General features: G+C 47.3%; 1 protein-coding gene across 1 annotated transcript in view; it reads right to left on the bottom strand.

The window, feature by feature from the left end:
- Positions 1–11,930, bottom strand: part of GOLM1 (golgi membrane protein 1) — a 70,671-nt gene extending 58,741 nt beyond the window's left edge. The window contains exon 1 of the mRNA XM_038769689.1: positions 11,856–11,930. The gene's annotated coding sequence lies outside the window, so the exon portion shown is untranslated. The remainder of the gene's footprint in view (positions 1–11,855) is intronic.
- Positions 11,931–23,889: the final 11,959 nt, after the last annotated feature.

Below are 23,889 nucleotides of genomic sequence, written 5' to 3'. Positions count from 1 at the left end.
TCTGTCCTAATCCTCCTCGACCTCTCAGCTGCCTTTGACACTGTGGACCACCCCCTTCTCCTCAACACGCTATCTGACCTTGGCTTCACAGACTCTGTCCTCTCCTGGTTCTCCGGTCGTTCTTTCTCAGTCTCTCTCCGGTCGTTCTTTCTCAGTCTCTTTTGCAGGCTCCTCCTCCCCCTCCCATCCTCTCACTGTGGGGGTTCCCCAAGGTTCAGTGCTTGGTCCCCTTCTGTTCTCAATCTACACTCACTCCCTTGGTGACCTCATTCGCTTCCACGGCTTCAACTATCACCTCTACGCTGATGACACCCAGATCTACATCTCTGCCCCTGCTCTCTCCCCCTCCCTCCAGGCTCGCATCTCCTCCTGCCTTCAGGACATCTCCATCTGGATGTCCGCCCGCCACCTAAAGCTCAACATGTCGAAGACTGAGCTCCTTGTCTTCCCTCCCAAACCTTGTCCTCTCCCTGACTTTCCCATCTCTGTTGACGGCACTACCATCCTTCCTGTCTCACAAGCCCGCAACCTTGGTGTCATCCTCGACTCCGCTCTCTCATTCACCCCTCACATCCAAGCCGTCACCAAAACCTGCCGGTTTCAGCTCCGCAACATTGCCAAGATCCGCCCTTTCCTCTCCATCCAAACTGCTACCCTGCTCATTCAAGCTCTCATCCTATCCCGTCTGGACTACTGCACCAGCCTTCTCTCTGATCTCCCATCCTCGTGTCTCTCTCCACTTCAATCCATACTTCATGCTGCTGCCCAGATTATCTTTGTCCAGAAACGCTCTGGGCATATTACTCCCCTCCTCAAAAATCTCCAGTGGCTACCAATCAATCTGCGCATCAGGCAGAAACTCCTCACCCTGGGCTTCAAGGCTCTCCATCACCTCGCCCCCTCCTACCTCACCTCCCTTCTCTCCTTCTACTGCCCAGCCCGCACCCTCCGCTCCTCTGCCGCTAATCTCCTCACTGTACCTCGTTCTCGCCTGTCCCGCCGTCGACCCCCGGCCCACATCATCCCCCGGGCCTGGAATGCCCTCCCTCTGCCCCTCCGCCAAGCTAGCTCTCTTCCTCCCTTCAAGGCCCTGCTGAGAGCTCACCTCCTCCAGGAGGCCTTCCCAGACTGAGCCCCTTCCTTCCTCTCCCCCTCGTCCCCCTCTCCGTCCCCCCATCTTACCTCCTTCCCTTCCCCACAGCACCTGTATATATGTATATATGGTTGTACATATTTATTACTCTATTTATTTATTTATTTATTTATTTTACTTGTACATTTCTATCCTATTTATTTAATTTTGTTGGTATGTTTGGTTCTGTTCTCTGTCTCCCCCTTTTAGACTGTGAGCCCACTGCTGGGTAGGGACTGTCTCTATGTGTTGCCAATTTGTACTTCCCAAGCGCTTAGTACAGTGCTCTGCACATAGTAAGCGCTCAATAAATACGATTGATTGATTGATTGATTGATTTTACAGATGAGGACACTGAGGCCCAGAGAAGTAAAGTGACTTGCCCAAGGTCACAGAGCAGACAAGCAGCAGGGCGGGGATTAGAACCCATGACCTTCTGACTCCCAGACCCTTGCTCCATCCACTACGCCATGCTGTACCTGAAATCTTCACAGGGGTTGTCGGGGCACCAGAACCATATCTGAGCCAGCGGTGCCCAAGGTAGAAGACTTCCACCAGGGACAGTGCAAAGATCCCACTTAGTTTCGTCCGTTCCTTTCGTGCCAACGCTCCGAGAACACGCCCGCTTTACCTGCTCGCCGCCCTGTTCCGGGGGCCCGGTCTGAAGCCTCGGAGCTGCGTTTCCTGGACGGAGAAGACCGGAGCCGGGCAAACTGGGCCCATGCCCACCTGGGCCACCTCAGCGGAGACTTGATGGCCGTGTCTGGGGACAGACAATGACTCTCCCCACCTTCAAAGCCTTATTGCAGGCCCATCTCCTCAAAGAGGCCTTCCCTGACTAAGCCCCCCTTTCCTCATCTCCCACTCCCTTCTGCATGGCCCTGACTTGCTCCCTTTATTCAATCCCCCTTCCAGCCCCACGCCACTTTATGCCCACATCTGTCATTTATTTCTTTCTATTAATATCTGACTCCCCCTCTAGACTGTAAGCTCGTTGTGGGCAGGGAATGTGTCTGTTTATTGTTCTACTGTACTCTCCCAGGTGCTTAGTACAGTGCTCTGCAAGCAGTAAGCATTCAATAAATACGACTGAATAAATGGGAGCGAGCCAGGGGAAGTCAGTGGCAGCAGGAGAGTGCGATGGAAGAGGCGGGAGAGGGAGCAGAGGCTGATGGGGGTGACTTTGATTGGGGCACGGAGGTAGGGGGTGAGAGTCCAAGAAAATCCTTCTTAGACTGTTGCTTCCTACTCAGACTGAGAACGTTGTGCGGGCAGGAACCGTGTCCAACCTAATTAACTTGAATCTACCCTGGCGCTTAGAAAAGTGTTTGACACATAGTAAGCATTTAATACCATAAAAAAAAAAACCGGGAAAGGCCCCAACTGGAGCACAAGTCCCAGCGTAGCAGATGGAGTCCGGGCCTGGGAGTCAGAAGGTCATGGGCTCTTATCCCGGCTCCGCCGCTGCTGGGTGATCTTGGGCAAGTCCCTTCATTTCTCTGGGCCTCAGTTACCTCATCTGTCAAACGGGGATTGAGACTGTGAGCCCCATGTGGGACAGGGACTGTGTCCAACCCGATTTGCTTGTACCCACCCCAGCGCTTAGTGCAGTGCCTGGCACGTAGTAAGCACTTAACAAATACCATCATTATTACTGTTATTATTATTAGCTAGCCTGACATCCCAAGGAGTGGACTGTGTTCCTCCCCGCAACCGACACATGCTGCCCCCTGCCCCAGCACCCCAAGGCAACTGGGGGGGCCCTGACTTTCCAGGTGAGGCCCCAAGTGATAGTGGGGGAATCCTGGGAGTATCGGCCCAGTCTCATTTGTGATAGCATCCCCAGAGACAGGTGCAATACTCAACTTGTGGAAGTTAAAACTTGCTCAGAAAAGTCTCAGTGTTAAGGTACTCGGTTCCCTTTAAGAAAAAAAGAAAGCTTAAAGAGGCTAAAGCTATAAAGACATTTACATGGCAAAAGGAAACACATTAAATTCCGGTCACACCTTCCCATCTGGAAAACGTGAAAGGTTCAAAAGTACACAGTTTTAAAGCATCAAGCCAATAGTCCGCTTGGATTTTATGTTTTGTCCCTACTGATCAAGATTTCCTTCAATAAATTTTGAATTTATTAAAAGTACTGTGTGCTTAACGGTGTTATCTATTGGAAAACTGACCATGAGGTAATAATGCATTAGTTGTTAATAATAATGCAAACAGAGAAGCAGCGTGGCTCAGTGGAAAGAGCAATGGCTTTGGAGTCAGAGGTCATGGGTTCAAATCCCGGCTCCGCCACTTGTCAGCTGTGTGACTTTGGGCAAGTCACTTAACTTCTCTGTGCCTCAGTTACCTCACCTGTAAAATGGGGATTAAGACTGTGAGCCCCACGTGGGAAAACCTGATCACCTTGTAACCTCCCCAAGCGCTTATAACAGTGCTTTGCACATAGTAAGCACTTAGTAAATGCCATTAAAACCCCCCAAAAAAACTATAAATTCTATAAAAAAAACAAAAAAAAACCCCAAACCCCCCCCCACACACACACCCACACACCCACACACACACACACACACCCAATGGGGGAATGGAATACTTTGTGGGCACTCTAATTTTGTGCCTATAATATGAACTTCCTGCAATTACACCCACTCCCAGAACTTTTGCGTCTATTGTAAATATCACAAACCCTTTGGAAACCAAATAGCTTAGCTGCAGACTTGTCTAAACACACAGTCACACCTGTAAAAGTACACAGCCTGATCTCCCAGGGAGGTGGCACTTACCTCACTCAAGGCAACCGACTTCCTCCCCAGGCCTCTCTGTGATTGGGTCCCATCCCAATCTCATCCCACAATAATGGCCTGACACGGCACCTCCTCTTGGGGAAAGAAATTTGATAAGAATTGGCTTTTGAGATCAAATTTATGAGGGACAGGAAGAGAAGCAAAAGAAATCAAATCTTAATTTAAAAAAGGGATCTGGAAAAAGCCTTTGTTAGAAAAGGGTGGGCTCAGAGGAAGGATGCTAGAAGCTTGAATAGAGAGGAAGGAATTTCAAGAGACAAAATGACATTTGGGGTTAGTACCACACGAAAAGGACCAGATTTACTATTGGTTTAGGATGTTCCAGAACAATCCCCACAGTGACTTGAGGATAGTTTAAGAACTACTCTGAGCTTCACTTTTCCCACGTGCCCACTGGGACACTATTGACCATTTCACTGATGGCAGAGAGAGTACCAGCTGTAAAGTATTTTGGCTCCCCTCAGGGTCACACCTGGAGAGTTTCCAGTCTCTACCAGTCTCGATTATGGGAGGGAGAGTCAAGTAGAGGCATATCCATTCCATTCTCATCTTGGGCAATGGCTTGCAAGTGGAAGGCCATCTGCTACAAGTCAAAAGTCACCCGTGCTGCGTGGCAGCGGCACGGGAGAGGGTAGAGGGTGGAGACTCAAGTTTACTGCGCGGAAGGAGGCGATGGCAAACCACTTCCGGATTTTTACTAGGAAAACTCTACGGATCCACTACCAGAACGATTGCAGATGGAGGTGGGACACTCTGGGAGAGATGTGTCCATGGCGTCGCTATGGGTCAGAGAGGACTCGACAGCATAAGACAAGACAAGAAAGTGCTTTGGAGATAAATGCCACTGTAAATGCCACTGCAAGTGAAGTAGCCCAAGATGAAGAAATCCCCCTACCCATGCCAAAACGTGAGTTTTCCTTAGCACGGGATTCTGAGAGAATACCACCCCCGCATGACAGACAACAGGGTGTGCTGCATTTTGCTTTCATACGAATGACCAAGATTATGCAAGCAAATTTCTAAAAAATGTTTGGGAAAATTGAGTTGGCTCAAACAGCATTACCCAACGTAAATCAACCCACTACAAGAAGAGACTTTGGGAGAACAGACTGTGCATCTAGGATACAAACTTTCGGCTCCGGAAGAAAGAGAAATAGTTACTCTGAAGTCAGGACCTCTAATAGCTCGATCTGTGTGAGCTGGGCCATAGGACATTATTATAATAATATAGCATTATGTAATAATAATTATCATCATCATTATTATGGTACTTGTTAAGCACTACGTGCCAAGCACTGTTCTAAGCACTGGGGTACATACAAGTTAATCCGGTTGGACGCAGTCCCTGTCCCATATGGGGCTCACATTCTTAATACCCATTTTACAGATGAGGTAACTGAGGCTCAGAGAAGTTAAGTGACTTGCGCAAGGCCACCCAGCGGACTTGTGGCAGAGCCAGGATTAAAACCCAGGCCCCTCTGACTCCCAGGCCCATGCTCTATCCATTAAGCCACACAGCTTTTCTGGTACTCCTCCTGGTACTTCTCTTCTACCATAGTACTTGTTAAGCACTTACTGTGTGCCAAGCACTGTATTGAGTGCTGAGAGTAGACACAATATCATCAAATTGGACACGGTCCCTGTGCTGTATAAATCTCGCAGCCTGAGTAGGAGGGAGTAGGATTTAGTCCCCCTTTTACAGATGAGCAAACTGCAGCACTGAGAAGGGAAGTGTCTCGTCCAAGGTCACCCAGCAGACGAATGACACAGCCAAGATTAGAACCCAGATCCTCCCACTCCCAGGCCCATGCTCTTTCCACTAGGCCACACTGCTTCGCTTGAAGCATCCAGTTTTGTTGAAATAATTTCACTTTTGTCCTTCTTTCCTATCTTATGCTATAGAACTTGTTAAACAAATTGTAGACTGTTCAAACACTGACGAATCAAAGAGGAACATGACCTTGTTTGCCAAAGGAGAAGCATTCCAAAGAAAATATTCTCTCCAAACTCCAAGGAGGACAAAGGAAACTAAACCAGGCTGGCCAATCTCTCCCCTGTTACCTCCTATCAGGAATTGGGTCCATGAACTCCATTTCTGACAACTGAGAAAAGCCAGTTGCTCAAGAGGAAGCGCAAAGGCCAAATCAATAAGCAAAGAAAAATGGTGACACCCTAACTTCAAGGTTCTAGAGGCTTTTAAGTACTGGAGACAGAGCTCTTCATTTTCTTTCAAGACTCGAGACTGGGCTCTGCCCTATCTAAAGCTGGCTGTTAAAACTTCAAAGAGAATAAATGGCACACTTCCATTGGGAGTTGCTTGCAATGGACGTCCTCATCGTCTACTTCCCCCTGCTCCTCCCATCCTCCACACACACATACACACAAATATGGACACCTCTCTCTCTGGTGAAATCTTCTTGCATTTGGTGCATTTGCTGACCACAATCAAGCCACATGACTGAATCTCGAAGGACTGGGACTCGGAGGGAGAAAGGACATCCCCTTCAAATGCCCCATTTAATTTACCCCGATCCAGGAGTACAGCCAAACACCCGCTGGTTGGATCCCAGCACGGAAATGGGGTTCCTATCTTCCCCTGCCTCTAGACTGTCAGCCTGTTGTGGGCAGAGAACGTGTCTACCAACTCTGTTTGATTGTCCTCTCCCAAGCACTGAGTACAGTGCTCTGCACAAAGTAAGCCCTCGATACAGAGGACTGATTGACTGGTCCTGATTGAAGGACCTAACTTTTCCTCCCGATTTTCCAGACTCCCGCTCTTTCTCAAAGTCTGAGAAGAAACCTGCCCCAGGCCTCTCACCGACATAACCTCTCCTCTTGTCTTAATCTGAGGCGTAGCTGGTGTCGAAGGAAGAGTCTGTGTCCAGCCCGAATTGCTTGTATCTACCCCGGCGCTGAGTACAGTGCCTGGCACAGAGTAAGCGCTCAACAAACACCACAATGATTAATTATTACTCTTATTCAACTTGAATACCCTCTATGGACCTATTTCCCTCTTTGGGCTTTTAGGTATCTCAGGCCTTCTGCTCTTTTGGGTCTGCAGATTCATTGGTTTCTTCCTCTCTCCCCCCCACCCCCACTTCAATGGGTCCATCCTCTCCCTGTGTTGAAGCAAGTAAGAAAATGAAAGTGACTGTCACTCTAACCCACAGGGGCAGAAGAATCAAGTCAGCTTTTCTCTTTCATTTTCACCTCTCCTTGGACACCTCTGACCGATGCGGGGTGGTTTTTGTTTCTATCGCTAGTTTCCCATTTTATATTCTCTTAAAAAAAAGTAGGCATCATTTACCAAAAGGAAAGATAATAGTTGCCTTGTTTGGGTTTCAGAAGAACTTAATGTGCTGAGTCGACAAAGGATGGGGAATCAGGCAAAAAAAAAAAAAGAAATTAAGATACGCAAATTCCTAAATAGCATTCAGAAGGTCAGTTCGGCTATTTCCTAAAACTAGTGGGCAGTCTTGGAAAATTAAACGGGTCAGACAGTCTGTCGGCAGCATTTATAAGAGAAAATTATATCCTTATTTGTGACCCTGAAAGAGCTTGTCAAGTGAAAGGAGGATAGCACACACTGGTCAAAAAAGACCTACAGTAATATTAACGAGTCAGACTGAATTCAAATCATCAAAATCGGGAAAAGTCTTCCTGCCGGGCTCTGACACGGAGCAAATCCATGTTAAAAGGGGGGCCTGCGGCCCAATTTCACCGGGGGGCCGCTGAACTGTCCACCACGGCAGTTCTCTCATCTCGTTACCAAGCAGATCACGCTTCCAACTGCAATGGGTGGGAGACCCGTCTCTGAAAACGGGCCAACAGGCCCAAACCATGAGTGTTACCACTATTAGAAATACTGATAGACCACACCCAGCCCAGAAACTTGGTTGGCAGTCCAACTGTCAGCCTGATAGTCTCTCCTAAGGGCAATACACGGGTTTGTTCTGGTATTGGCAGCAACAGCAAACTCCTGGTAAAAGTCAAGGATGGGGAAGGAGAGGTACTCCCCCAGGAATGGGGAAAAGCGGTGGAGCAATGTCTTCACGAAAAAAATGGACAAGCAGCGTGTCCTAGCGGGAAGAGCACAGGCCTAGGAGTCAGAGGGCCTGGGTTCTAATCCTGGTTCTGCCACGTGCCTGCTCTGTGACCTTGGGCAAGTCGCTTCATGGGGCTTCAGTTTCCTCGTCGGTAAAATGGAGATTCCCTTTTCGCCCTCCCCTCTGGACTGTGGGCCCCACGTGGAACAGGGTCTGTGTCTGACCTGATTCTCCTGTATCCACCTCCAGCGCTTAGTACAGTGCTTGGCACATAGTAAGCGGTTAACAGATATCGTCATTATTATTTACCTGAAATAAATGTAATACTTATCCTTGTTTGACAATCAACTTTATTTCCTTTTAAAAAATGCAAACCACAGAGAGGGTTTCAGGGTTTTTCCCCTAAAAATGGGAGAGATTTTTGGATGGTGGGCAGGGGAGGGGGGAGAAAACAGAGTTTCAGGAAACGCTTTCTCCCCCTCCAGCCAAAAAAAAAAGCTTCCCTAAGGTCTACATAGTGAGTGGAGAATAGGAAAGTCTAAAATTAGAGAAAGGAGGAGTGATACTCTAGACCTTAAGCCCATTGTGGGCAGGGAATGTGACTGTTTATTGCTGTATTGTCCTCTCCCAAGCGTTTACTACAGTCCTCTGCACACAGTAAGCGCTCAATAAATACGATTGAATGAATGAATGAAATACGACCGAATGAATGAATGACACCTCTACAGCTTTACTGATGACAGAGGGAGTGGGAGATCTTTGCACCTCATATTCAACAAATGCCATGTACGATTCTTTTCCTAGGTACCACAAGGAAAGAATGCTTTCCCATCCGTCCCAAATGCCCCATCAGAGTCTCTAGTGTCCCTCATCTTCCCTGTTGCTTTATCATTATCGCTCTTGATCTGAGCAAAATCTACTCTAAAAGGGATACTATGCTCTCAGTTGTCATCATCGGCTTCTATTTGGTCAAAACTTTAAGAAGGGAAATAATCTTTCCGGTTGTTATCACTAGCTTCTACTGGGTCCAAATGAATTTTCTTTTATTTTACTTGTTTTCCTTGGCTTCTCATGCAAGTAAAACCCACCACAGCAAACTTTTATCTCACGTTTTAACTTCCTATCATATGGCTCTTCAATGAGGTCAGTATTACTAGCTCCCGGCTCTGGAGAAGAGACATGTATGAGATATTTACGGACTGACATTCATTTATTCACTCAATCATATTCACTGAGCGCTTACTGTGTGCAGAGTACTGTACTAGTGCTTTGCACACAGTAAGCACTTAATAAATGCCAACATTATTATTATTATTATTACTAAGCACTTGGGAGAGTGCAATACAACAATAAGCAGACATATTCACATTCCCTGCCCAGAACAAGCTTACACTTATAAAACTGAGCCCTGTCAATCCAAATCACCCTCATGCTGTTTTACTCTCCTTGACCTCCAAAAATAAATATGTGAAAAGGGTAGCTTATTACCTTTAAATATCTCACAGCAGCTTGATCCTAGAATCAAAGTTAGCGTTCATTCCCCACCGAAAACAGCCACAATAAACGGTCTCTCTTGCTTCCTAGTTAATAATAATAATAATAATAATAATAATAATAATGGCATTTATTAAGCACTTACTATGTGCAAAGCACTGTTCTAAGCACTGGGGAGGTTACAAGGTGATCAGGTTGTCCCACGGGGGGCTCACAGTCTTAAGCCCCATTTTACAGATGAGTGAACTGAGGCACAGAGAAGTTAAGCAACTGCCCAAAGTCACACAGCTGACAATTGGCGGAGCCAGGATTTGAACCCATGACCTCTGACTCCAAAGACCGGGCTCTTTCCACTGAGCCACACTGCTTCTCGTGCCCATGCAAAACCTGAGGAGGATGCACAAGGACTCCAGTTCCTACTCTTTGGACTCAAGTTTTCCCTCTTGAACGGTCCTCTCCAAACCATCCAATCCACTCCTTTCTCTGAATGATTTTTTTGTTTTGTTTTACCCATGCTTGGTTAATACTACAAAAGGTTCTGCTTCTTAAATACAGCGGACATAAGCGATAAGAGAAGAGATTGGGAATGGAAAGATGGGATGACCTGTGAAGAAATCTAGGGGGAGACAATTGCCCAAATGTGAAGTAATAGCCATATACTCTATGGGTATGCATTCACTGTAGCAGAAAAACATGTAAATATTGGAAAGCCTTAGGTTGGCGGCACCGCAAGTGATGGAAGTAAACGAGGAAACACAACAGAATGCAAAGCTTGAACTGCTGAGCATATTAGAAAGGGATTGAACCTAAGTAATTTATTCAAACCAATTCGCGTGCATTTTTCTTCAACATTTGCATAATGTACGGCTCCAAGGCCCCATTTACCAAAGGAACAGACAAAGGAATGCTCAACATATACGCCCACGCGGGCTGTCTTTACAAATCTAGGAACTGCCAGAAGTCTCGTAAGAGAATCTGGAAAGGCTGAAATGGTAATGCTTTAAATGGCCACCTCATTAATAATCAATCACATTTATTGAGCACTTACTGTGTGCCATACAGATATCTGCACATATCTGTAATTTATTTATCGATCGACTTATATTAACGCCTGTCCCTGTCCTGCCTGGGGCTCATGGACTTAAACCCCATTTCGACCAATACGATCGAATGAATGAAATGAACGCGGGGCACTGTACTAAGTGCTGGGGATAATACAACAGACACATTAATATTGTAATACGGCACTTAAAACAATAATAACAACAACAATAACGATAGCACTTCCATTCTTTAGTCTACTTTGCCACGGTCCTCAGATTGCAGTCCATCAACGACAGGGCATTATGGTTCAAATGAAGACGTGCGACTCCTTTAACTCGAATCAAAATTCTGCGTGCACTAATGAGGATACCGAGAAGGAATGCGGCGTAGTGGCTACAGCCCGGGCCTGGGAGTCAGAAGGTCCTGGGTTCTAATCCCGGCTCCGCCACTTACTATGAGACCTTGGGCGAGTCATTTCACTTCTCTGGGCCTCATTTACCTCTTCTGTCAGATGGGGATGGAGACTGCGAGCCCCACGCGGGACAGGGCCTGTGGCCAACCCGGTCACCTGGTATCTACCCCGGCGCTTAGGACAGTGCCTGGCCCATAGTGAGCGCCGAACGAATACCGTAATTCTTATGATAGCCCCACTCTCAAACCGGCAGATTTTTTTTCAACCCCGGGGGGGGTGGGGTTTAGGTGAAACTTTGGATCTGCCTGAAGTCGGAAAACAAAAAGGCAGCCTCACCCACAGAGCGGCGTTAAGATGTCACCTGAGAGAGGTTCTTTATGTTGGTCGAGATCTGCTGGAGGGAGGAGACGGGGATGCGAGAGGGAAGGACTCCCCAACCGAAAGCAAGGGGTCGCAGAAAGGCATCCCCCGCGGCCACACACCCAGAAGGCTTCACCTGCCCGAAGGCCATGAGGGACAGGGGGCGGGGAGGAAGCAATTTTGATGCTATTGCTGTCCGTCTCCCCCTTCTAGACCGTGAGCCCGTCGTTGGGTAGGGACCGTCTCTTTCTGTTGCCGACTTGTACTTTCCGAGCGCTTAGTACAGTGCTCTGCACACAGTAAGCGTTCAATGAATGAATGAATGAAAGGAAGGGTGGGAACGGGGCCGGGGCATTCCTTTGGAGGTTCGCGGGAATGACGGTGGGAAGTGGAGGGAAGCCGCAGCTGGCGGAGGAGAGAATCCCCGGGCCTCGCTGGTCGGGCCGGGGGTTAGGTCTCTTTTTCCCGCCCCGGCGGGTCAGTCCGGACTTTCCGAGTTGGGCTTTCGGGGGGGGGGGGCGCGTCTCCCCGCTTCCCGCCCTCCTCCCCGTGGGTGGACTCACCTCCGCGGGGCCCCAACGGCCGCCGTGGGCTGCTCCTCTCGCTCGCCTTCCCCGCGGACTGAGTGGAGGGGGCGGCGGCCGGGCCCCGCCCCTCGCCCTCGGGCTCGCGCTCGCGCTCCCTTCGGCCCCGGCGGCCGCCTCAGCCCGGGCCCCGCCCCCTCGCTGGGCCGCGCGCGAGGAACGCCGAGGGAGGGGAGGAGGAGGAGGACGAAGAGGGAAGGGAGGACGGTTAGAGAGAGGAGGCTGGAAGGGAGGAGGAGGAAGGAGGGAAGAGGAGGGGGCGGGAGGGAAAGGAGGGGAGAAGGAGGAAGGAGAGAAGAGGAGGGGGAGGGAGGGAAAAGGAGGGAGAGAAGAGAAGGGGGAGAGGGAGGGGAGAAGGAGGAGGGAGAGAAGAGGAGGGGGAGGGAGAGGAGGGGTAGCTGGTAGCCATGCCCGGGCCCCCAGGTCTTGGGCGGACCAACCGACCTCAGGCGGTCCCCACCCTCATCATCATCAATCGTATTTATTGAGCGCTTACTGTGTGCAGAGCACTGTACTAAGCGCTTGGGAAGTACAAGTTGGCAACATATAGAGACAGTCCCTACCCAACAGTGGGCTCACAGTCTAAAACCCCAAGGGCCACCCCAGTCTCTCAAACTCCTCAGCTGCCTTCCACTCCAGCAGAGTGTGAGGAAGCCAGGGAAAAAACGGCGGGAGGGGGCCGGGGAAGATAGGGCCAGAGATTCCTCCAACGAGGAAAAGTGCTGAAGGAGACGTGGGAGCAATGGGCTTGGCCTCTCTTTGATGTCTGTTCCCCTCTTGGATGGGGGACAATGGAAGACCCCCCCCCCCCCAATTCACAGCTCTGAGTAGATGCTCATCGAGGGGGCAGCAATATAGGCCTCTCCAGCTGCAGACACCCAGTGGATCAATCAAACAATCGATTGTATTTCTTGAGCGCTCACTGTGCACAGAGCACTGTACTAAGCACTAGGGAGAGGACAACGCAACAGTGTTGGTAGACATAATCCCCACCCACAAAGAGCTTACAGTCTAGGGGGGGAGAGGTTTCCATCCCCTTCAGGCCACAGAAACCGCCCCCTCAGAAGTCACCAATGAGCTCCTTCTTGCCACATCCAAGGCCCTCTCCTCCATCGTCCTCGGCCTCTCAGCTGCCTCCGACACCAGAGACCACCCCCTTCTCCCAGAAACGTTATCCAACCTCGGCTGCACCAACGCCGTCCTCTCCTCGTTCTCCTTCTATCTCTCTGGCCGCTCATTCTCAGTCTCTTTCACGGGCTCCTCCTCTGCCTCCCACCCCCTAACAGTGGGGGTCCCTCAAGGTTCAGGTCTGGACCCCCTTCTATTCTCCATCTACACCCACTTCCCTGAAGAAGTAATTCGCATCCGTGGCTTCAATGACTACCTCTATGCGGATGATTCCCAAATCTCCTCCATCTCCAGCCCTGATCTCTCTCCCTCTCTGCAGTCTCGCATCTCCTCCTGCCTTCAAGACATCTCTACTTGGATGTCCTCCTGTCACCTCAAACTTAACAAGTCCAAAATAGAGCTTCTTATCTTTCCACCCAAACCCCGTCCTCCCCCTGACTTTCCCATCACTGTAGACGGCATCGCCATCCTTCCTGTCTCACAGGCCCGTAACCTTGGCGTTATCCTTGACTCCTCCCTCTCATTCAACCCACATATTCAATCTATCCTGTCGGTTCGACTTTCACAACATCGCTAAAATCCGCCCTTTCCACTCCATCCAAACTGCTACCATGTTAATCCAATCACTTCTCCTATCCCACCTTGAGTACTCTATCAGCCTCCTCGCTGACCGACCTCCCAGCCTCCTGTCTCTCCCCACTCCAGTCCATACTTCAGTCTGCTGCCCGGATCATTTTCCTACAAAAACAGTCAGGCCATATTTCCCCTTTTCTCAAGAACCTCCAGTGGTTGCCCATCCACCTCCACCTCAAACAGAAATTCTCACCATTAGCTTTAAAACACTCAATCCCCTTGCCCCCTCCTACCTCACATCACTACTCTCCTACTCCAACCCAGCCTGCACACATCGCTCCTCTGATGCTAACCTCCTCACCGTACCTTGAGCTCATCTATCTCGTCGCCGACCTCTCGCCTACGTCCTGCCTTTGGCCTGGAAAGCCCTCCTTCTCCATATCTGACAGACAATTACTCTCCCCACCTTCAAAGCCTTATTGAAGACATATCTCTACAAGAGGCCTTCCCTAAGCCCTTTTCCTTTTCTTCCAGACTGTGAGCCCACTGTTGGGTAGGGACCGTCTCTATATGTTGCCAACTTGTACTTCCCAAGCGCTTAGTACAGTGCTCTGCACACAGTAACCACTCAATAAATACGATTGATTGATTGATTGATTGATTCCACTCCCTTCTACATCTCCCTAACTTGTTGCCTTTATTCACCTGCTCCCCACCCCACCGCTGCAGCCCCACAGCACTTAGGTACATATCTGTAATTGATTTATTTATATAATGTCTGTCTCTCTCTGTAGACTCTAAAGTCATTTTAGGCAGGGTACCTGTCTGTTATATTGTTAAATAGTACTCTCCCAAGTGTTTGGTACAGTGCTCTGTGCACAGTAAGCGCTCAATAAATGTGATTGTGATTGTGCAAATCCAAGTGCAAGGGCGATGAAGAAGGGAGTGGGAGATGCCACCCGCAAGAACTACAGTTGTATCACTTATATAAGCCAGCTGACTTGCCTGTCTAGTAATCTATCAATGATATTTCTTGAGTATTTACTCTGTGCAGAGCACTGTGCTAAGCACTTGGGAGAATTCCATCAGAGTAACTAGACCTGATCCCTGCCCTCGAAGAGCTCATTTGCCTTAGCCCCTCCCTCTAGACTGTCAGTTCGTTGTGGGCAGGGAACATGTCTACCGATTCTGTTGGATTGTCCTCTCCCAAGTGCTTAGTCCAGTGCCCTGCACATGGTAAGTGCTCAATAAATACCAGTGATTGATTAACCCATTCAAGCCTTCCCTCCTTTCTGGTGTCTGCCAGTGACAGCATAGGTGGTGGAATGAGGAATGAGGATTCCCTCATTCTTTCCACCAAGGAAAGAAACCAAGATCAGCATTTCCTCTCAGAGAACCCTGGACCCAGCCAGAGATACCTGTGGGGCCCACCAAAAGCCTGGGCGAATCCTTCTCATCTCCACGACCAAACACCCGGAACCCCTTCCCTTCCTGAATGACTTACCTTGATTACAAAATGAAATATTAGAGATTGTTATTTTATTCACAAGGGCGGAAATGGGTGTGGGAAAGAAAGGGTCACGGAAAGCACTTTCAAAAGCTTCTGGCCTCAATGGTTTAAAAATAGTGACTTCATCAAAATACAATCAGGACTCCCAGCGTAAATCATTTCCATATCCTCCACTTATTCACACGCACACTACTTTCCTCCAAAAAGGGAAAAAGGTTACTGAGGCGCTGAATAAAAGAAGTTGAGCTGAAATGTTTTCAATTATCGTTTTAAGAGATTTCATGCTAATTATGGGTATATTTTTGAGAACACCCCCTTTACAATGGGTAGGAATCTATTAAGTGTAAAGTGAACCCGTTTTACGTAAAGTGGGGATTAGATTCTGGACCAATGGCGAGTGATTAACTCATACTGCAGGATCTGAAAGCAGAACTGCGGGAGTTTATGAGGCGTTCGAGGAGGTTATGGTTAAAAAAACATAAAATAATAATAATACTAATGATGGCATTTGTTAAGCACTCACTATGTGCCAAGCACTGTTTTAAACACTGGGGGGGATACAAGGTAATCAGGTTGTCCCACAAGGAGCTCACAGTCTTAATCCCCATTTTACAGATGAAGTAACTGAGGCCCAGAAAAGTTAAGCAACTTGCCCAAAGTCACACAGCTGAGAAGTGGCGGAGCCGGGATTAGAACCCATGACCTCTGACTCCCAAGCCCGTGCTCTTTCCACTGAGCCACGCTGCTTCTCCGAGCCACACTGCTTAGCCGAGCCTCTGACTTTCAAGCAATCGAGAGTATTAAAGGAGCACCTACTCTAAGCAGAGCACTGGACTAAGCATTTAGGCAAGCACAATAGAGTTAGCAGACATGACTCTTATACTCAAGGAGTTTCCGACCTAGTGCTGGCATCAAGCACTGAAACAAATTGGAGTTAGGAGGAAGAAGGAAAAAACCATATAACTACATTCATTCATTCATTCATTCAATTGTATTTATTGAGCATTTACTGTGTGCAGAGCACTGTACTAAGCGCTTAGGAAGTACAAGTCAGCAACATATAGAGACAGTCCCTACCCAGCAACGGGCTCACAGTCTAGAAGGGGGAGACAGACAACAAAACAAAACATGTAGACAGGTGTCAAAACTACATGAAGTGGGACTTAAATAATAGGGTATACATGATGTGTACATAAGTGCTGTCAACCTCCTGTTGCACTGGAGTGCTTATGTGCCCCAAAAGTGCCCAAGTGACATGTGGGAGGGGATATGAAGAAGGGAGACTGAACTTTAATCACGGAAAGGTCGTGACCTGATTTCCAAAACCGGCAGTAGTGGTTTGAGCAGAGAGGAATGGGTGGAGCTGGGAAATGTTCAGGTGAAAGAACAGGCAAGATGGATTTAACAGTTGAATGGCTGCGAGGGCCACAAGACAGTGATGAGTCAAGGATTTGATGCCTTCTGGGACAGGGAGAGTGATAGCGTTCTAGACTGTGAGCCCGTTATTGGGTAGGGATTGTCTCTATTTGTTGCCGAACTGTACTTTCCAAGCACTTAGTACAGTGCTGTGCACACAGTAAGTGCTCATAAATATGATTGAATGGTGTTATCACCGGAGATGGGAAAGCTAGGAGGAGGACTGATTGTGCAAGGGATGAGCAGGAGTCCGGTTCTGGACATGCTGAGTTTGAGGCGTCGCAGGCCAACTAGAACATGCTTCAGCGCTTACAGCAGTGCTTGGTTACATGGGTAGGTCCTGGAGGCAGGAAGAAATGTGGGCTTGTAATAACAATAATCATGGTATTTGTTAAGAGCTTATTGGGTGCCAAGCACCGTTCCCAGCGCTGAGATAGATACAAGGTAATCGGGTTGTCCCACATAGGGCTCACAGTCTTCATCCCCATTTTACAGTTGAGGTAACTGAGGCACAGAGCAGTGAAGAGACTTACCCAAGATCACACAGCAGACAAGTGACAGAGCTGGGATCAGAACTCACGTCCTCTGACTCCCAAGCCCGTGCTCTTTCCACTAAGCCACGCCGCTTCCCTTGTAGACCGTGAGCCCATTGTTGGGTAGGGACCGTCTCTATAGCATTTAGGACAGTGCCCTGCACACAGTAAGTGCTCAATAAATACAATTGAATGAATGAATGAATGAATGTAGATTAGGCGAGAGGTAGGTTTGGGAGTCGGCTGCATAGACACGGGAGTTAAATCAATCGACCCTATTTTTGAGCATTTACTGTGGGCAGAGCACTGTACTAAGCGCAGGGGAGAGTACAATACAACGATAAACAGACACATTCCCTGCTCACAACGAGCTTACAAGCTAGAGGGGGAGACAGGCGTCAGTATAAATACATGAATTCCAGATTTGTACAAATGTACTATCGACAAATGTACAAGTCTCCAAGGAATGCTGTAAATCAAACACTAATTCTATAGCATTCTTTAGACTTAAGACCTGGATTGATATTTGTCCATGCCTGGTAGACTCCCTTAATGATGGCTCTTTTATTTCTTCCAGTTAAGCTTTTCATTCTTGGATTCGTGGACCATAACTTTCATCTCATCTCATTTGCCTCTAAGTAGGTCTCATTTATTAGCTACTAATTGTCAGTAGCTTAGACTGTGATTCTTAAGCACACAGGAAAGCTCAGAAGATCCAGCTGTTAAAGTGTTTTGTTGGAATTAGCTAACACTGGGGGTGGCACAAATTACGAGCAAATTTGGAATTTTTACTGATATGCTAAGGGGAGCATTTCCTCAAACCTCTATTACTTTTATTGCATACTTGGTTTACATGCCCGTGAATAGAGGCAATAATAATAATTACAGTATTTGTTAAGTGCTTACTACATGCCAAGCACTGTACTAAGCGCTGGGGTGGATACATGCAAAGCGGGTGGGACACAGTCCCTGTCCTACATGGGGCTCACAGTCTCAATCTCCATTTTACGGATGAGGTAACTGAGGCCCAGAGAAGAGAAGTGACTAGCCCAAGGTCACACAGCAGACAAGGGGCAGAGCCGGGATCAGTACCCATGACCTTCTGACTCCCAGGCCAGTGCTCTCTCCATTGCATCAAGCTGCTTCTCTGAATATTCATTCATTCAATCATATTTATTGAGCGCTTACTGTGTGCAGAGCACTGTACTAAGCACTTGGGAAGGACAAGTTGGCAACATATAGAGACGGTCCCTACCCAACAGCGGGCTCACAGTCTAGAAAATGTTCACGTATGAAGGTTATTGCATAACTTTGATTTCTTTTGGCACATGCCCCATCAAGAGTGCATGAGAACCAGAGAGAAATGAATTGTCTCAGTGCTACAAACCTTAAAAATTTCAATTAAGACTGGTTTTTAAAGTGTTTTTGACCAATTGCTTGCCACTGGTGTCATATTATTTTGTCACCACTTTATCATTGTACAATCTCAATCTGGGTCATGGTAATAAGTGCTTAGTACAGTGCTCTGCACACCGTAAGTGCTCAATAAATACGATTGAATGAATGAATGAGATTAGAACATTCATTTTTTCTGCATTGGGGCTGCTAGATGTCTTTTTAATTAATGATATTACCTAGGCTTCTTGGACATTCTAGACATGTGTGGGCAGGATGCTTTTTAAGAGGACCAAACCGTGCCAAAAGAACTTCTGGATACACTACCAGAACGATTGCAGATGGAGGCGGGGCGTTCTGGGAGACATGTGTCCGTGGCATTGCTATGGGTTGGACACGCTTCAACAGCATAAGACAACAACAACTATTTTCTTTCTTAAAGATCGGTTCTAATCAGCGGTGTAAGTTGACATTCTTTTTCCAAATCTTCTGAACAAGGACACCCAGAGAAAAATTTTTGGGAAACTTCTCTTTCCTAATCTAGAAATTGATAGGAGGCCTTCGCAGACTGAACCCCCTTTTTCCTCTCCTCCTCCCCATCCTCCCCCGCCCTACCTCCTTCCCCTCCCCACAGTACTTGTATATATTTGTACAGATTTATTACTCTATCCGCCAAGCTAGCTCTCTTCCTCCCTTCAAGGCCCTACTGACAGCTCACCTCCTCCAGGAGGCCTTCCCAGACTGAGACCTTTCCTTTCTCTCCCCCTCATCCCCCTCTCCATCCCCCCATCTTACCTCCTTCCCTTCCCCACAGCACCTGTATATATGTATATATGTTTGTACATATTTATTACTCTATTTATTTATTTATTTTACTTGTGCATATCTATTCTATTTATTTTATTTTGTTAGTATGTTTGGTTTTGTTCTCTGTCTCCCCCTTTTAGACTGTGAGCCCACTGTTGGGTAGGGACTGTCTCTATATGTTGCCAACTTGTACTTCCCAAACGCTTAGTACAGTGCTCTGCACACAGTAAGCACTCAATAAATACGATTGATTGATTGATTGATTTACTTGTACATATTTACTATTCTATTTATTTTGTTAATGATGTGCATATAGCTATAATTCTATTTGTTCTGACGATTTTGACACCTGTCTACATGCTTTGTTTTGTTGTCTGTCTCCCCCTTCTAGACTGTGAGCCTGTTGTTGGGTAGGGACCGTCTCTATATGTTGCCGACTTGTACTTACCAAGCACTTAGTACAGTGCTCTACACACAGTAAGTGCTCAATAAATACGATTGAATGAATGAATGAATGAATGATAGTATTTTTTGAGCACAGCACTGTGCTAAGCGCTCGGGAGAGGGCAATAGAGAAAGACGACATGATCCCTGCCCACGAGGCATTTACAATCAAACCTACGGAAATAATACTCCCAATTTACACGTCATTCCTGGCCTACAAATAGAAAGGAAAAATATTCCCGAAGCTAGCACTTCTTTAAACTAATTGATAAGGAAAAGGGCTAAGCACCTTGGACAATAGTTAGAAATCATTTTTTGGATTAAGTGCAAAAGAATAAAACTGCCCTAATCAAATGGCAGAGAATCTAAAATGGACATCTAAGATATTGGACCGTCAACAACATTAGAATCCGATACCCTGTTTAATAAAAAAATTACTGTTCAAAAAGGTGAACAAATCCACCCTTAAACAAGAACTAAGATTTCTGAGTTTACACTCACTCTCTCAGGGAGCTCTTCGGCTCACATGACTCCCAAACCTATTTCTCCAGCCTCGACCTCTCCTCTGCCTGTAACCTTGGCGTTATCTTCGACTCATCTCTCATTCAATCTATCACTAAATCCTGTCGGCTCAACCTTCACGGTATCGCTAAAATCTGCCCTTTCCTCCATCCAACCTGTTACCACATTAATCCAAGCACTTACCTTATCCCACCTCGAATACTGTATCAGCCTTCTTGCTGACCTCCCTGTCTCCTGTCTCTCCCCACTCCAGTCCATCCTTCACTCTGTTGCCCAGATCATTTTCCTACAGAAACGTTCAGTCCAGGTTTCCCCACTCCTCAGGAATCTCCAGTGGTTGCCCATCCACCTCCGCATCAAACAGAAACTCCTTACCATCGGATTGATTGACTGATTGTAGTATGACAAGCCTTATTGAAGGCACGTCTCCTCCAAGAAGCCTTCCCAGATTAAGCCCCTCCTTTCCTCTTCTCCCACTCCCTTCTGCGTCACCCTGACTTGCTCCCTTAGTTCTTCCCCTCTCCCAGCCCCACGGTACTTACTTACCTATCTGTATTTATTTGTATTGATGTCTGTCTCCCCCACTCTAGACTGTAAGCTCATTGTGGGTAAGGAATGTGTCTCTCCCAAGTGCTTAGTACAGTGCTCTGTGCAAAGTGCTCAATAAATATGATTGAATGAATGAAGGCAATATTTTAGAACCAAAAGATAATCCTTTTGAATGATCCCGTTCTCCCTCCTACTTAGACTGTGAGCCTCACGTAGGACCTGATTATCTTGCGTCTATCCCAGTGCTTAGCACAGTGCTTGGACATAGTAAGCACTTAACAGTGTGGCTCAGTGGAAAGAGCCCGGGCTTGGGAGTCAGAGGTCATGGGTTCTAATCCCGGCTCCACCACTTGTTGGCTGTGTGACCTTGGACAAGTCACTTAACTTCTCTGAGCCTCAGTTACCTCATCTGTAAAATGGGGATTAAGACTGTGAGCCCCACGTGGGACAACCTGATCACCTTGTAACCCCCCCAGCGCTTAGAACAGTGCTTTGCACATAGTAAGCGCTTAACAAATGTCATCATTATTACTTAACAAATACCGCAATTGTTATTATTATTTAAGGTTAGTAGTAGTAGCATCCACTGGGTTGGTGCACTCTACTAGGTACCTGGGAAGTACAGTCAATCAGTCACTCAATCACTGGTATTTATTGAATGCTTTTTTAAAAAAATGTTATTTGTTATGCGCTTACTAAGTGCCAGGCACTGATCTAAGCGCTGGGGTAGATACAAGCTAGTCCCACATGGGGCTCACAGTCATCATCCCAATTTTCCAGATGAGGTCACTGAGGCCCAGAGAAGTGAAACGACTTGCCCAAGGTCACACGGCAGACAAGTGGCGGAGCTGGGACTAGCACCCAGGTCCTTCTGACTCCCCGGCCTGGGCTCTATCTGCTCGGCATGCTGCTTCTCTGAGTGCTCTGCCCACTGTTGGGTAGGGACTGTCTCTATATGTTGCCAACTTGTACTTCCCAAGCGCTTAGTACAGTGCTCTGCACACAATAAGCGCTCAATAAATATGATTGATTGATTGATTCATTCATTCATTAAGTGCTTCTCTAAGCACAGAGTGCTTACTTGGAGAAGCAGCGTGGCTCAGTGGAAAGAGCGTGGTCTTTGGAGTCAGAGGTAATGGGTTCAAATCCCGGCTCCTCCACTTGTCGGCTGTGTGACTTTGGGCAAGTCACTTAACTTCTCTGGGCCTCAGTTCCCTCATCTGGAAAATGGGAATTAAGACTGTGAGCCCCATGTGGGACAACCTGATCACCTTGTAACCGCCCCAGCGCTTAGAACAGTGCTTTGCACATAGTAAGTGCTTAACAAATGCCATTATTATTATTATTATTACTGTGTGCAGGGCCCATACTAAGTGTTTGGGAGAGTATAACACAATACACTTGGTAGACGCATTCCCTGCCTTTAAGTCTAGAGGGGAAGACAGACATTAAAATCAATTTGAGATATGTACCTAAGTACTGAGGGGCTGAGGGATGGGTGGATATCAAGAGCTTAAAGGGGACAGATCCAAGGTGACACAGAAAGGAGAGGGAATAGGGGACATAAGGACTTGGTCAGCGAAGGCCTCTTGGAGGAGGTGGGATTTCAAGAGGGCTCTGAAGGTGGGGAGAGTGGTGATCTGTCGGATATGAAGCATGGCTCAGTGTAAAGAGCCCAGGCTTGGGAGTCAGAAGTCATGGGTTCTAAGAGGAGGGATGTGGACTGAGTGGGTAATAGAGATTGAAGCGGGGGGAAGAGGCTGGAGGAGGGGAGACTAGTGAGGAGGCTGATGCAATAGTCTAGCCATGACAAGACCAAAGATGGCTGCCACTTGGGTGGAGAGGAAGGTGAATAATAATAACAACTGCGGTTTTTGTTAAGCACTTATTATGTGCCCAGAACTGTACTAAGTGCTGGGGAAGATACAAGAAAATCAGGCTGAGAAAGCCAAAGATGTGAAAGACAGAAGGAGCCTTGCAGGCGCTCTGAGAAAACTACAATTCACCAAGATGACAAGAACTAAGAAGGTCACAGAATATGAAAGTTGTGAGAATGTTTTGATAGGGGTGCAGAGCAAGAGAATCTATGAAAAAAAGCAGTGTTCTTTCGACCAAGGTCTCCCTCCCAAGAGCAGAGTGGAAACTAGCAATCATCGGAAGGAATTGCTACACATTCAAAGGAAACAAAAATAACTCGGCAACTTTTAGGTTATCAGAACCGGTTGGGATTGTTCTGATTTCTGGAGAAACGTCCCATATATTCACCCAGATGACATCAAAACATGTGACTTTGCCTACTTCTCCTGGCACTGATTTCCCCTGCCCTTTTGTTTTCAGAAAATGTGGTCCTATTGCTGGGGTGATGGGACCATTTCAAGCTGGCCATAAAGGAAAGCATTTTCAAGGCTGAAACAAACAAACAAAAAAGGAGGCATTCACCGGAGAGGCAGTGTGGCTGAGGAGAAAGAGCCCGGGCCAGAGAGTCAAAGGACCACCAAAGGTCTGCTACGTGACCTTGGACAAGTCACTTCACTGCCTCTGAGCCTCAGTTACCTCATTGGTAAAATGGGGATTAAGACCATGAGCCCCTGTGTGGGCAAGGGACTGTGTCCAACCCAATCATCTTAAGTACCCCAGTGTTTAAGTACAGTGCCTGGCACACAGTAAGTGGGGAACAAATACCATAAAATAAAACAATAATAAAGAAATTTAAAGGGCAATACCAATCTTTGGAAGAATTACTTTCAAAAAAAGAAACACCTTTCATTTGCAGATGGAACGACCTAGGCAACGAGAAATGTAGAAACCAATATTTGCTGGCTGATTCTGAAGCCCATTGTTACTGCATCGGCCTTTGGCAGAGGTTTGGGAAGCAGCATGACTTAGTGGATAGAGCCCGGACCTGGCAGTCAGAAGGACCTGTGTTCTAATCCCGACTCCACGACTTGTCTGCTTTGTGTCCTTGGGCAAGTCACTTAACTTCTCTGTGCCTCAGTTCCCTCATCCGTAAAATGGGGATTAAGCGTGTGAATCCATGTGGGACTCTGGGCAACCTGATTAGCTTGTATCTATCCCAGTGCTTAGAACAGTTCTTGACACATAGTAAGAGTTTAACAAGTACCATTATTATTATTAT

Source organism: Tachyglossus aculeatus, chromosome X4 (genome assembly GCF_015852505.1).
Source record: "Tachyglossus aculeatus isolate mTacAcu1 chromosome X4, mTacAcu1.pri, whole genome shotgun sequence".
NCBI lineage: Eukaryota > Metazoa > Chordata > Mammalia > Monotremata > Tachyglossidae > Tachyglossus > Tachyglossus aculeatus.
This window is presented reverse-complemented; position numbering and strand designations above follow the sequence as displayed.